Source organism: Saccostrea cucullata, unplaced genomic scaffold (genome assembly GCF_032062105.1).
Source record: "Saccostrea cucullata isolate Sc308-1 unplaced genomic scaffold, CSIRO_AGI_Scuc_v1 ctg3757, whole genome shotgun sequence".
NCBI lineage: Eukaryota > Metazoa > Mollusca > Bivalvia > Ostreida > Ostreidae > Saccostrea > Saccostrea cuccullata.
Window position 1 is genome coordinate 28,743 of NW_026919926.1, and position 16,971 is coordinate 45,713.

The following is a 16,971-nucleotide window of genomic DNA, read 5'->3' on the forward strand; positions in this document are numbered from 1 at the left end:
AGGAGGGAGGGTTGGCAAATTATTCGTCCTCGACTGGACATGAAATAAATAATTTGTGCCTGATCAGTGCTATTACATTGATTTAAAGGTAATGTTACGGAAGTTAATGCTTGATCAAAACTTTTTTAAATACATTTTTTAATGCTGAATTTGACCATTTTTTTGGAATCCGAAATTAAAGTAAGCAACAAAAGGAAAAATTTTCAGCGATAGGTAAAATCAAAGCTTGTTTAAGGATATTAAGCAAAAGTATGGAGCATTCCGCTCCCAAAATAGAAAAAAAATGAATACTTTCAATGCAAAAACTTTTATGAATTACTGTTACAGAAGTGATATTCTTATGAGACAAGTTTTTCTGTAATTCATTTTGTTACTTCGAAAATTTATCGTCTAATTTACTAGAAGCTGGCTCGCTACTAAAATCAAAATCCTTTTTTTTTTGAAATTTGCATTCTGTTCGCTTTTAAAACAAAATCGTTACGGAAATTAATCGATTTTTAGTGGCAGGCAATGATTTCGCATGAAAAAAGATTAATGCATTTCTTTGCGAGAAGTCGGATGATTTCTTATATAGAAAAAAAACCCTTTTTTAACAGTCATTACAATCTGTTGGGAATTCATTTACGACTGAAAATTCCATCTTGAAATTGTTTATTAATGAATCGATATGAATATTTGCAGACGAATTCGTTTTATAACATAACGTTATTTAATTATCGAAATTTTACCTCATATTATATTTGTAAATATGTACAAGATGTTAGACCAGTATATTTGTAAGCGACATAGAAGTATCTTAATTAGTCATGTTTCTGTATCTCTCTAATGACTGACGTATGTAATGCATCATTTATTCATTGTTTGCACAACAATGGTCGCAAAAATGAAAGTAGAATAGATTTAACCTGTTCATTGATTGTCAACATCTTCATTTAATTCACGTTAAATACATCGGATATAAAATATGAAAACGCAAATTCTCTAACAAAAAATTGTTTCCATTTAAGTATTAACGTTCAACTTTAATTTTAATCTTGTGCATTGTGGCATGTGTGAATCTTACGTTTATCCTCGTTTGACGTCATCAATTCATAAGGTAGGTAACTCTCCCGCAAGAGGGCCCGACTTTTTGGAATCGTGTATAGAGGCGACTGTGACGAAAATGGATGAGTCAATCGTACTTGAACAAAGCACTAATAAAATTTTATGTAAAGCTAGGTAAATCCTTCACGGAAATATACGATGATTGACATAAAGTTTAGGGGGAATGTGGGCTTTCAAAAGGTACAATAAGTAAGTGGATGAAACTTTTTTTTGAGGGAGGGGAGACGGGGAAAGCTGATGATAGATCTGGGCGCCTGCTGAACGTAAGTACCGAGATAAACGTGTCTGAGGTTGAACAATATGTAATAAAAGATCGAAGAGTTACGATTAGGAAAATAGCTAATGATCAGCATGTCTTATGGAACAGTTCAAGAGTAAGCTTAACATGCGGCGAGTTTGTGCGAGATGGGTCCCTCGCCTCCTTCTGCAAACGAGGGTGAGAGTGAATGCGTGCCGCTCCTACGTTAGTAGATATGAAAAGAACAAAATTATTTCATGAATAAAATCATCACATGTGATGAAACTTGGGTACATTTCTATGAGCCAGAAAGTAAACAACAAAGTTCAATTTGAAAGCATCCTTCCTCGCCATCACCAATAAAAGCACGCGTAACCAAGTCAGCAGGGAAGGTTATGCTCATAGTTTTCTGTGACATCAACGGTATAATTCTAAATCACATGGTACCACCCAAAACTTCAGTTACTGGGGACTACTATACACGGGTATCAAATCAGATTTGATGAGAGCAGTGAAGAGAAAGAACCCAGATCTGATAAGATCTGGATTCATTCTGCGCCATGATAACGCACCTAGCCATAAAAGTCGGGTTGTGATTGACACCATAGAAACACTGGGTATAGAAAACCTAATTTGTGACTTCTGGCTATTTCCAATAACGTACGGGGAGAAAAATATGAGTCCCGGGAAGATCTTGGTACTGCTATGAACAATGTGCTAAGGGTCATGTCAAGTGATAGCTTGGATCACGTGTTTCGCGCATGGGCAGACCGATGGGAAAAGTTCATAAAAGCTAGAGGGGCCTACTTTGAAAAAGAATAAAGTCAAAATCTCACTTTGAAAAATGTTTTAAAAGTTATTCAATTAGTTTGCGAACTTTTTGATCACCCCTCGCATGTAGGACACGATAAAGAAGAATGCTAAAATAAAAATTGGATGAAAATATACCACGACATTGAAAAGTTATTGAATCTTGGAAACGTAGAAAATTAACGGTTTTTGGGTAATCGTGTATAATCAAAACATAAGAAATTTCAAAACTAGTTTATATTGCATCTATATTGTCTATATTAAATAAAGAATATATCTGTAAGGTCCAAAGACTTTTATTTAATTTCTTATGGGACAAATCGGAAAGAATCAAACGAAATACACTGATAGGCGATTTAACTGACGGAGGTTTATCGATTACAGATATAGAAAGCAAGTTTAAGGCTCTGAAAGCAGCGTGGATACCGCGACTGATATCTTCTAAGGGCACTCTATTTGAAATCTTTGAGAGTTTTTTAAATAAAGTGAATTTAAATCTGAATTATGTCTTACAATTTTCTGAAACTAGTTGAAATGCACATAGACAAACTTCCGCTTTCTACAAACAAATTCTAAGCTCATTTAACAAATGTAAAAAAAAAATTAACTTCGAAAATACATCACCTAATGATATTTTAAAACAACCCATTTGGAATAATAACAATATCAAAATTAAGGAGAAACATTATTTTTCAATAACTGGGTCCATAGTAATAGTCTCTATTTAAAAGATTTAATAGATGATAACGAGAACATAAAAACACTACAAATGCTTCCACTGTTATTTTAAAAAAGTCAAACTGGCTTTGAGAAAATAAATTTTACTATCAACAATTAAACCATTGTGTAAAAATTGTGTGTGATTGATCAGTGTTGATCTAATGCCAAATAATTAAACATAAAGAATGAAATGAGATTTCATTTCGCAACAGGGGTATCAAATCTAAATGGTAAGAAAGGCCAATTCTTTTATAAAATTTTAATACATAAGAAATTTGTTAAACCGTCAGGGTTCTCCATGAGCTGTTTTACTGTGTTGCTCCCGACACAGTATCGATTCAAATGTCATGCATGCGACACTGTAAATTTTTTGCCGACACAGTAAGAGTTGTGATAATTAGAAATCTTAACACACAAATTCTCTATGACTGAAACTTTAATCAAACAATTCTACCGTCTTTCAATTCAAAAAGTTATAACACTTAATTACCAGGGTTTCACCTTGAGTAATCAATCATCTCCTAGACACGACAAAACAAAGACAAACAAATTTTCACAGTTCAATGTACCGGATGATGGGTAGTTGCAATAAAATACATTGTATTATTTATGAAAAATATTTAAATATGTCTTTCCTATAGAACTACCGCTAAAGATTCATGTAAGTACTGTAGGTCAAACAGAACATCGTACCGAAGTCATTTAATTGATATAAATAAATTGCCGAAAATTTTGAAATTTCAGCATGTTCAAGGAACTCTTTAAAATATTTTACTGTTCTGAAGTTCCTTTTTTGTATTGTGGTAACTCGATCCAGAAACCTGATAAATAAACACGGCAAGTCTACTTTCAAAACTGTTTAGTAGTTCAACTATCGGTCAGAATTTCCTCTGCTTTTCAGAACGTTTTTACCCTTATCTCAGTATGTACGACCATATCATTTGTGTAACGAATTAGCGATTTTGAAATAAGTGCATGCTTGTAATATATTGTAATTATAATGAATTGTGATTCAGTTGCGAATTTTGTTCGCGAAAATACCGCAAAATATATGTGCTTCGCGTTACCTCTGCAACACAGTAAAATCTCAAATGATGGAGAACCCTGAACCGTGTTATCAAATCAAACTTTCTCAAGAGTTTTCAATTCCTGCAAACGACTCAAATATATGGCAAAATATATACAGGAGAAAAATTAAAGATATAAATGATAATAAAATTGCTGAATTTAATTATAAAATGCTCCATAATATTCTCTGCAACAATACCTATTTAAGTAAATGGATAAAGGACAAGGCAAAACAACTGAAACCACAGAACATCTACTTTTCTTTTTGAATGACAAATAGTTGAACAGATTTGGACAAAAAAACTAGGAACGCTTTTATCTATGGATATAAAATGGAAACACATTACTCTGGGCTTTTATCTAGAAAAAAACGATAAGATTGAATCTGAATTTATTAACATCCTTTATTGCATATAAAATATATAAATACAAAATGTATTGTAGAATTGAATCTCTGAATGAAACCGAAATAGATTTCTTAAAAAAATGTCAAAAATGCACTTATTCAATATTGTTCTGTATTACGTCTTATGAAATGTGATAAACAGCATATTTTTACAAAATTTGCAGACACATTATGAATATGATGTAAATTGTTTTTTTTTTAAATTAAGGACGCGATTGCACGGCGTCACGTGATCACGTCATTTGGTGAATAAAAAAAGAATGTTTGCTGTAACTATTTCCGGAATAAGGAGCGTCATATGTTTGCACTCATGACAAAAGGGGTTTATTTTTTCTAAAGTAAAGAAAGTATTAAGATACTAAAGATTGTTACGATGCACTGAGAGTGTTTGTGAGCGTTGATCATATTTTTTTTTTATCTACGTGCATGGTTTATGATTTGACACGTCTATCTATTGTATATCTCTAAACATTGAAATCTTTTTAATAAAAAATAAATTTGATTTATATCTTGAGGTATATCTTCATTAAAAAATCAAAATTTTATTTAAGATTGTTGTTTATCAAAGGATCTCTATCTATGTATAGGTAATTTCCAATAAGAGATTCAGACGGCGTGATTTACTATATACATGTATAAATATTTACGATCGCAGGCGATTTTGATAAGTTTTAACGTGTTACGGCGAAAACCACTTATGCCTAGAAGAAGTATCTTTACAAAAAATATCACAGAGGATTTTGTTTTCTCCTGTAAGATCTTTTAATTAGCATTTTCAGCAGTGACATCAACCGTGTAAACATTCAACCATCGTCGCACATATATTGTAAACCATTGTTGTAAAATGTTTTATGCGTCGTATTGAAACACAACACTTTTTCTGAATGAATAACAGGGAAGATATGTACATAAATAAAGAAAGGAAACATGTGAAACGTGCTTATGGGAATACATTTGAAAATGTTTTTTTAATCACATGAACATGAACATAGATGTTTCACTCCAGCATGTATCATAAAGCAACGGAAAGTTATTTCAATCACTGATTATTTTTGATTCAAAACAGTAGATCTACAGTTTTGACGTCAATTGAATCATTATGACGTCACAATGGAGATAGGGCTCATCCATGTACAGGAGAAAATGAAGTGTACTTACTTGAAAAGAATCGGAAGGAAAACCATTTGTAAATGTGAATATTTAGAATTGCTATAATTTGGCCAATAACATTATTTATAAATGATTACATTTATTTAAAAAAGTATATAATGCAGTAACAAGTTTTATAAAAATAACCTCTTTTCATTCAATGTGTTCAAATGTCTGAACACCCCACCCCCACACCCCCTATTCCAGGTCACTAAGAAGAAACATCGCTGAGTGTTCAAAGCATGAAGAATAAGGCCTTTAAGAACTGTGCACTGGTTTATTATATATTATTTATTTTTACTGATATAGTTACAAAATGAATGTTTTGGAGATAAAAAACTGAGTTTGAAAAAAAGCTATTTTCGTGACCACTGTCGGTGATAAGTAAATCATTGTGCTTCACAAATAAAATGAGCATCAGCTGCCAGATTTTCACAGAAAAAGTATTTATTATCTATACATATGGGCCTTTATTGTCTTTAAACAGATTATGCATATTTAAAGTTCAACAACAAACCACCATATAAAAATCTGTGAAATCTTTTCTTATTCTTGGGGGGGGGGGGTTACTGAAATGCGTGTAGCTTCAAAATAAATCTGATTACCTTACTTCATATTTTAACCACAAGTCACTTATAATGACTAGTACAGCATATATTAGTTTTGGGAAAATTCATTGGGTAATTTTTTTTCTAGACATTAAAAACTTTTATTGAGGTGAAAATATTACTGCAAATTTACAATTGATACTTCCCCAAAAACAATGGCATTACTACATTTATCAATAGTTTCCGAAACAATTTATATTTTCAATGAATATAAAGCATATTATTAAATATCTGCAGGAAAATATTTGATTTGTTTCAATTTTATTGTGTGTATGGCATTATAAAACATTCACCTCATAAATATCAAAAAATTAAAAAATGGTGGTTACCATGGCAACCATAACTTCCTTATAATCCTGATGAACATGCTTGATACTTTGATATAATGGTATCATTTACATTAGGAACGTTATATGTAAAAATAAGAAAAATTCATTGGGCGGAATTTTTTCACGGACCCGTGCAATCCTTTCCTTAATCAACTACTTCGAAAGAACAGTCTCAAGTAGCATGGACTATTTTGTGGTTTTAGAACCCCGGTGGACCATAATTGCTATTTCCATTCTGTTTCAGTATATTTTATTATTTATACTCTGCTACACTTCGTCTTTAAAAAAAATTCCATTATATGTATATGGACTATAAAAAATGTTATAATCGAAAGGAAAAAAAACAAACATCTTCTTTACTTATTATTATTGTAATAACTTTACATAATTAAGAAAACAATTGTTATAACATATATATAATCATGTTTTTCTATTACTATTTTTGTACTGTTTTTTTTGTATTGTTGTTATTTTAAATCCTGAATAGAATCTTATTAATTAATCTTTGACTGGATGCATGTTCACTAATTACTTTCAAAGGATGAATGGATCATAACTTTATACTCTGTAGTGCAATCAAAATGCACAATTGCATGTATCATTCTGAAATTCAATCTGAAAACAAATTTTGTAAAAATTTGTTACAAAGATTTATACTGAATTTTTTTCTGTTATCAGTTGATGCATTATTTCTAATAAGGTTACTGCATGATTCTTAGATGTGTAGGGACTATCTATCAAACTTTATTTTTTATTTAAAATACTTGATTTATTTGGATTTGATATCACATTTAGTTTAGGCTTAGTCACTTAAACTAATTTAAGGCTGATTCCTTAGCCCAGTTCCCAAGAGACAGATAACAACTGATTGATCATAGATCTATCAGTTAGCTTCTTACACTAAACTTATCATTATTTTCCCTCTAATTTGACCACAATCAAAATTCTCCTTGAGCAGTGCTTGATAATTAAACCCTTGGGAGAGGAAGGTTTTTCTCTTATAAAATGAAATAATATTTGTTAAGGATTGCTGTAAAGTATATATATCATAAAAATATTTTCTTAATTTAACATGTTTTAAATAGGGATACTGCAACACTCTTACATTTTTTTGGATTGTGTAATTCAATAGTAAAACAATGGGTTTTTTTTATTTCACTTTGATTAAAGGTCACGGTGACCTTAAAATAGGTCATGACACACCTTCTACCAAGATGCATAAATTGGCCAAGTTTGATGATTGTAAGTGTAATAGTTTTATAGTTATGAGCCAAACCAAACAAAATAAAAATTCCTGTATAATGCATAAATATCATCCAATCATGATGAAAATACTAGATGCACTTCTTCATATAGTGAATAACAAGTGTACGAATTTTCCGACAAATCCATCAAATAGTTTCTGAGTTACAACGCTCCAAAAAAATCTTGTCTACAGGTGGACGGAAAGACAGACAGCTAGACAGACAGACGGACAAGCTGATTCCAATATACCCCCTTAATTTCGTTTGCGGGGGTATAAAAACAACTGTTAAAGTTCAAGGATGTGTCAATCAAACCTATCCAAAATTTGAAGTTTTAATAACTTTTAAATGAAATTAGATTTAATATTGTTTAATGTGAAATGCTTTTGCAAAATTTAAGTCGTGATATTATACACAAAAAAAAAATCAACTTCAAATCTGTGTTAATGCACCTAAAATACCAATGAATCGTTTGACCACTTTCAGATGCAATTATAAGCAGTGAGACGTTTTACTTATAATCATTATTCATTATTTGTTAGAGAAAGTAATACATACAATGATGAGAAAAGTATCCCCATCCGGTCTCCTCTGATATTCCGGAAGTGAAGTTCCTCCTGTGTATGCGACAGTTTTTTAATATTGTATTGTAACCAAAGAGGCTACAGGTACACTCTCTTTGACAATTCAGGCCACAATGGACTAACGACTGAGAGCTGAATTCTCTTAATAGTCCATCATTTGATATTTTATTATCAAATTCCAGTTTTGCTGAAAATTTCCGCGAAATAAAGGAACCATGGGATACCATAAATAAGACAACAGTCAAACAGACAATACACAGATAACTCATTTTGTACTATGTGTTTAGAACAAACTAGTGCGTTCCTGCAAGAATTTGAGAATTGTAGTGTCAGCCACAGAGTTTAAATGTGAGAGCCTATTACGAGAAAGTGATTGGCTACACCTGGCGTATTCCTTTTTTTAACTTTAACTGAAATATCGATATTTATCGGATGGAAATGATCTATGGTCCTATGAAATTGCGAAATCCAACAGACATTAACATTGCAATGAAATCCAACATTCAACGCATTAGATCAACCTTCGTATACGTAGGAAGCAATTTAAAAGGACACAGCTAAACATTAAAACCTTTTCCGAAAAACTCCTTGACAAGTAAAAGAAGATATATACTATCAAGTAAAAATTAGTAAATTAGTGGAACTTGACGTTGCCCTGTGACCCCATTTTTGCTGTTCTAAATCTCTGATAACTTTTATAAGTATTCTATAAATATTAGGATATATTACATTTTTTTACTTAAAATATTGTTACGGATTTCCTCCATGACCAAAATAACCCACAGATTGGATCACCCCAATTATGCCCTGAGTATTTAATCTACATATCGTAATTTTATTTGTAGATATCATGGGAATATTATCAATCATCGTATGTTATTAATGTATGCTTTATAATCCATTGTCTATGTTTATTTCATGAATATCGTTTGGTTTTATTGTACAAACCCGAATTTCCTCCATAGATCAGCCCAATCGTAAATAGCAAATGGCCGCCTAGCATTGTTATTCAATCAAGGTACCCAAATCCAACTTGGCATCGTTTCCAAAACAATTCCCAAACAACATATCATCCCTTTTCCCGCATTTGTAATGCTAAAGCCTTTACTTGATGCAAAAGTTATGAGTGTTACCATACAAACGTCGCGCGAATACTGGCGGTACCGCTTGTTATTCGCGCGTGAACTAATTCGCACCGGAATACCGAAAGGTATATAACGAAGGCACTTTAGACTTTTTCTTCAGTCTGGGGGGTTGGTCAGCCCCTTTAACATCTGACCAACTCAGAGTCCCAACTCCCCATCATTGGGTAAAAACTGCGGCCCTCACATTGGGTAAATTAACCCAATCAACCCAATTATTATATATCCTGACCCAACCATAATCAGCTGAACAGATTGTCCCATTGTTGATATTGAGGAACCCAATCAGCTGACTCTTATATATATCCTGACCCAACCATAATCAGCTGAACAGATTGTCCCATTGTTGATATTGAGGAACCCAATCAGCTGACTTTTATATACATCCTGACCCAACCATAATCAGTTGAACAGATTGTCCCATTGTTGATATTGTGGAACCCAATCAGCTGACTATTATATATACCCTGAACCATTATCCATAAGAATACTCTGTATTTAATTAATCATAAATTATTATTGTTATTGATTGAATAAATTCATTTTTTATAGATAAACAAGTCTTGTTGATTAATTTGTGTAAATCACAGGAAGAAGAGGACCCACATAATTTTTGTAACACCCAAGATCGGGTCACGTTACAATATATATATTCAAATATGTGTACCAAAGGATTTATTATGACTTAAATAAAAAAGTTGGGACAAAGCTCTTAGAACTTTAAAATAAACCTCGTATTTTTAGACGAGCTGATCGTCAAGCAAGAGATCAGAAAGATCGTATCTGCTCCTCTCATTTTAAGATGATATGAAGGAGAGGGATCCTGCATATTCTTCATGGAATGAAGGAAACGACATGGATTTCTTTGATCCCGAATGTACAAAAAGGTAAGAAAAAAAAAAAGAATTTTTAAAAATACACATATATAACATCTTGTCTTTGGATGGTAGATTATTTTTTTTTTTTTAAAGGAGGAAAAAAAAACTCAAAAGTGAGGTGTCTCTGTCATCTCCACAGATGGACCAACTGTAGATTACACGAGCGTCAGAATGTCAATATCAAGAAGAGGTCAAGCTTCTTTAAAACAGATTTGATTGATTGATTGATTGTTGCTTAACGTCCCTCTCGAGAATTTTTCACTCATATGTAGACGCCATCACTTGCCGGTGGAGGGCTACAAATTTTGTCCTATGCTTGGCACTCAGGGCCTTTCAGCAGTGAGGGATTTTTTTCGTGCCAGCGTCTACTGCGACACAGGACCTCGGTTTATACGGTTTCATCCCAAGGACTGGTCTCCACATCCCACAGTGGGATTCGAACCCGCGACGTAAGGATTGACTCCTTTCTTCGCGACTCTAGAGCAGACGCTATAACCACTGCGCCACGCGGGCGACTAAAAAAACCTATTTGATCACACATGACCGACATAAAAAAAAATAATTTAACAGTTTACAGTATATTTTCTGTTGATATCAGATCACACATGTGCTAGAGCATCCATGGATGCAATTGAAACTACTCAAGACATCCCAACACATATGAACAATCAGGTTATAGCATAAAGAACCACAGGCCTTTGGATTGCTTAAAACAATTTATGTGAAAAAAATAAAGGTATGGAACTCTTACACTGGGTACCTAATTTCGCGAATAAAATATTTTTTTATTCTAATGCTCTAAAATTCTACCTTCTATTCAAAGCTATTCATAGATAAACATTCTTCAACTCTACCAAGGGTCATTCCAAAATTCCATACATTTCTTGAGATATTCTGAAATCATTGTCAAAAATGACCTACTTTCTTTTATTTGACATTAGCTTGGGTCCCTGGTCATTCACATATAAGCAGACAGTGTTTGAAGTGCGGCAAAGAGTTGCATAGTATTTGCAAAATCTTTCAACAATTTAAAGTTGATTTCTTAATCCAGATTGTAACGTTAAGTCCGTAATAATATTCCTTTTGCGAAAAATTAATTTGAAAACGTCTGCAGCAACATCTGCCGCCATGTTGATTATGAATGTAAATGAAGCCATGGTAGAACGAATGCATTATACCTTTCGATTTTCAAAACAGTTATACCGCTAAAATGTTGTTTGTGACTTAGTTACACCATATGATCAAATTAAAGAAAAACCTTGTAATGCTCGAATGCAAATGAGCAAATATTCATTGACTTTTGAATAAATTCCTGGGAAAATTTGTCCCGTCGTTCCCGCTTTACAATTCGTGAAGGCCCTAACTGATGTCGAGTAAAAAAAAAATGGTCGATTTGGAAATTGATATCAGAATATCTCGAGAAGTATAAGGAATTACGGAATTTACTTTGGTAGTAATGAAGATTGTTTATATTTGAATAGATATGGATAGAAAGTAAACATGTAAAGCATTTGATTTAAAAGAATTTTATTGGCGAAAGTAGGTACCCCATGAAAAGAGTTCCATACCTTTATTTTTTTTCAACACCTCATTTTTTTTGTAAGCGATCTAAAGGCCTGTATAAAGAACGTACAAAAGTCGCCATTCTGTTAAAGCAGTCTCTTGAGTCACGCATAAGATTTTGCATAAATTCTGCTTCATATGAATATAAAAATACATTTATTATATAATTTAATTATAATTTTAAAGTTTCGTCGAAGGTCAATATGCATAAAAAAAATATTTTTACAATAGCTCCAAAATTATGTGTGGTATAAAGTCAATACCCAAGAGCAGAGAAGAATTTCAAAGAATTTATGCATTTTTACTATAATACTACAGTGTATATATAGCCCCACTTTTACAGTTTATAAATATATTATTGATTAATACATGGAAAGTGTCACTTGATGAAAAATAATTTTAAAAAGATATTTTTAAGAAAAATTTTATCAGAAAATGTGCATAGTTAAAGAAAAATGCACCTGCTTTATTCTGTCTTTTTTGTGAAAACCATCATTGCAGAAATAATATATTTTTATCATTAAAGAGCAAGTTGGACGTGAATGGTCTCTGAAAGGCTGTTATTGAAAAAGACAAAACCCTATAGAATCCGCCATTTGCAATGTACTTTCACTTTCAAGTCTTAACATTTGGAAAAAATAAACAGGAAAAACAACTTTCTAGAGGCTATCCAAGTCCAACTTACCCTTTATTGATAAACATATTATGTTTCTGCAATAATGGTTTTTACTAAGAGCGATGAATTAAGTAGATGTATTTTTTTTAAATATGCATTTTTAAGAAGAATTTTTTTCAATTAATAATTTTTCCATGTATTTTTTTTCATCAAGTGATACTTTCTTTCTGTTAGTCAATGAATAATTTATAAGCCGTAAAAGTTTTAACTTTATACCTCACATAGTTTTGGGGCTATTGTAAATATAAATTCTTAGACATGTTGACCTTTGACGGAACCTTAAATCTCGATTACATGTACCTTTAAAGTACAACGCAAAAAAATTAATGTTATTTTCAAAAATGTATTACACGTTAACATTGAGAAAAAATTCCTCAATTCATTGATAAAATAATAACAAAATTTGATATTATTTTTCATGTAGTAGGTATATTAGATTAATCATCATTGCTATTTTAAATATTCTTATAAGCCAGAAACTTTGAGATGAATTGTGACATCACTTCATTCAAGTACAAGACTATCTGGGCATTGTTAATCGGAGAGAACAGAATGCATAATTCGAGATTTCGGTTTACTTTTCCTTTTTATTAGAATTTTCATGGTCTTAGTAGTCTTGACATTTGGTTTTGCATCTTTCAACACATTTAACATGAATGACACGCTTTGCATTGTTATAAAATTCTAGAGATGCAATATATCTCATATATCAAATCGTCAAAATACACAATCCGATATTTCGGATTGTAATCCGTTCTCTCAGTTAAAACTATTCGTTCGCTCGGAATCTAAATGGTTCCCACAAATAAATCATTTGTTTCCACAGATCTCTATATCATACGATGCGCCTTTTATGCGCTGGTTTTCTGCATGAGTGGGAGGTCAAAAACTTGTGAAAGGAATGTTTCTAATGGATGCAAAATTTGTTAACAATATAGAGTACTTGAACGAGTAGGGTTTCATAGTTTCCGGTAAGCATTTGTAACATTCTGGGTTTTAAATTTTAGTTTCTAACATTAAATCGGGAAAACTGGTGTATACATGTATATACTTATTGATGATTTGTTCATACACAGAAAACATATATTGAAGGCATTTATTTTGTATAATTCAATTCTTCATTTTGCACATAAAACACTCCCACCTCTAGTTTAATTTAGACAAAGGCAAAGATGTTAGATTCATTTTCTGTGATATTTCAAAGGCTTTTGATAGAGTTTGGCATAAAGGTCTACTTTTCAAATTAGGATCATATGGTATCCAAGGTACATTATTGAAATGGATTGAAAATTACTTAGATGACAGAGTTCAAAGAGTGGCTTTAAATGGGTTCTTTTCAAATTTTAAACCTATATCTGCGGGTGTTCCTCAAGGGTCTGTTCTAGGTCCTTTTCTTTTCCTCCTATATATCAATGATATAACTCATAACTTAGTTAATAATACAAGGCTATTTGCAGATGATACATCACTATTTATAGTGGTAGATAGTGATGTTAATGCAGCAGCAATATCACTTACATCAGACTTAGATAAAATCAGTAAATGGGCTTCAACATGGGCTGTAGATTTTAATCCAACCAAAACCTGTAATGTTAATTTTACAAGAAGTTCAAATAACCATCCGCCAATCCATTTTGGCTGTAATGGTAGTATCCGTTTTCGTGTGTCCTTCGCTTCTTCTCGAAACCACTCAACCAATTTCAAACAAATTTGTAAGGCATCTTATTAGTGAATCTAGAACACACTGTCATCTTGGACTTCTTTTCCAAAGTGATGCCAAATGGTCCTCTCATTTAAATAATTTATATGAAAAAATTTGTTCTCGGCTAAATCTTTTAAGAATGCTGAAACATCTACTAGATAGAAGTGCATTGGTAAAAGTCTATTTTGCTTTTATTCGACCCATTCTAGAATATGGTGGCATTGTTTGGGATAACTGCTCACAAGAACTTTCAAATCATTTAGAAAATATTCAAGTGGAAGCTGCCCGTATAATAACAGGACTTAGGAAAAATTCATCTAGAAAGGCTCTGTATTTGGAATTAGGTTGGGAACCATTAAATAAGAGAAGGGAAACACAAAAACTCTTGTTATTCTATAAAACTGTTTATGGTATAGCCCCTCTCTATTTAAAAGAAATGGTCCTTCCTTTTGTACCACCAAATCATGGTTACAATCTTAGAAGTAGTAATAATTATAATTTTGTCATACCTCAAGCAAAGATAGTCTCATATTTCAACAGTTTTCTGCCTTCTACTATTCAATTATGGAACAATTTACCATTAGAAATAAAATGTATTGAATCTTATTCAAGTTTTAAGAATGTCCTCAAGAAACCTACTGTAGATAAAATAAAGGATGTCAAGATTTTTAATTATGGCAGTCGCAAGGAAAACATTTTACATTGTCAACTAAGAAATGAATCTAGTAATTTAAATCTCATCTATATCAAAGTATCTAAGTGAAATAGCATCTTGTACTAAGTGCGGATATCCAAACGAGAATAACTATCATTTTTTCTTAGAATGCCCTCCATATAATAATCAGAGAAGGATACTTTTTGAAAGTCTTCAAAATGTAATAGAATTAGAAAGCATGCCTCCTGGTCAAATTTTGAATACTTTGCTATTTGGGGATAGGCAATTACCTTATAAAATTAACTGTTCAATTTTTGAAGCAGTCCAACTGTACATCAAGTCTTCAAAAAGATTTTGTAGTATTTCATTATTAAGTAAAATATAAATCCTGATATTTCTTATAATTACATTTAATTTACGTCTCAGCATTTCCATGTTCCATGTATATGTTGTATTTTTCCTTTGGATAATTGTCTTTTCACATTTTATTTTATTTTTGTTTGTTTTTCTATTTTATTTTTCCTCACTCAGTGCTGTTGCTTAATTAATTATTTGTCTTTTGTAAATGTTACTCTTTCTTCAGCTTTGTATTTTTCATGCATATTTATCCTTTGCACTTTATTATTTATTTACTTATTCTGTTTGCTGTTTGTTTGCACTTCTTTTACTTCCTTATCAATTATATTTCATAGCGAGTATACAAACTTATTAATAATTCTTCTATATAACTTAATCTACTTTTTTTTCGTTTTGCTTTCCCATATATAGTTAAGAAAAGAAAATGATGTAACTTAATAAGTATTATTCTATCATTGTAAATTATTGTCAATATTCTTTACATTAATTTTGTAACCTTGACCTTGGAGAGGACTTATATAGGCCATGCCTGATGTCCAATCCAATTATGTAATTTAACATAATAAAATATTGATTAAATTAAAAATAAAGAATAAATAAAAACTCCCACCTCTAAATAATCCACACTTTCCGCCTAGTCAAAGCTGTGCGACAAAACAGCAAAATTCACAAGTAAATTAAGACAAAGAACGTGGGCGCTTTTGATGGGCATTCGGCAGGAATCTGGGCGTACTTGAAAAGTGAAAATTTTATCGACATGCCACATGAAATTTTAACATTTTTTTTTATTTATCGGGTTCCTTTGCAACAGGAAAGGAAAATATTTTCCTGAAATTGAGCTCTGATTAGCTAAAAAATAACTTGATAATTGGCCAGATCAGACATTTAGTACAAAAAGGTATATTTTTAGACACGTTTTTCTAAAGATTTTTCTATCTCTGGGTCTTCTCTCCATGATTTTGAAACGTTATTCGTGTGTATTTAAATTCAAAGAAACGAATACACTCTTTTAAAAAATGGAGAGAAGACCCAGAGAACACGAAAAATTAAATTTTCCCAAAAAAATCCAAATGTGTGTATGTGGTGCTTCTTTGTCCTTTTAAAATTATTGGTATACGTGTAGCAGTGATAGCTCAGTAAGTTGGGTTACCAGTTCACTGAACTCGAAGCGAAAAGTTTTTCGTTCGAGCCTGGCATGGGACGTTATTTTTTTTTTTCATGTAAACAATCATTTATTTTGTCACTTTCATTTTATGTACTTATGTATTAAAACTTTGAATTAGATAAATTTTGGTTCAGTTTGGTTCTCGAGCGAAATCAATTCAGAATCTAATCTTCTATTCTATAATGTACATGTATCATGCATCCATGCATTAAATACTTTAGGTGTTTATTTTTTGTAAAACATTAATATGTTACAGTACCCACAGGAAAAATGGAAATAAATGTTACAATTTCACACGGTCTTTCAAACTAAATGAAAAAAAACCTATGGACGTGATTGAAAAATCTGATCAGCTATGTTCAGCCAACCAAATCCTGGACATTTAAACCATAAATGTTTCGTACGAATGATTCCTCACATAGATTACTCGCCAAATGCGTCCATTTTCTTTAAAGATAGTGTATTTTCCTGACATGTTATATTCCTAGATACAATGTCAAGATCTAGACCTAAAACGGAAATGGAAAAAATAGTAGTAATTATTCTGATCGGGTTGAAGAGAAGATATGGAGA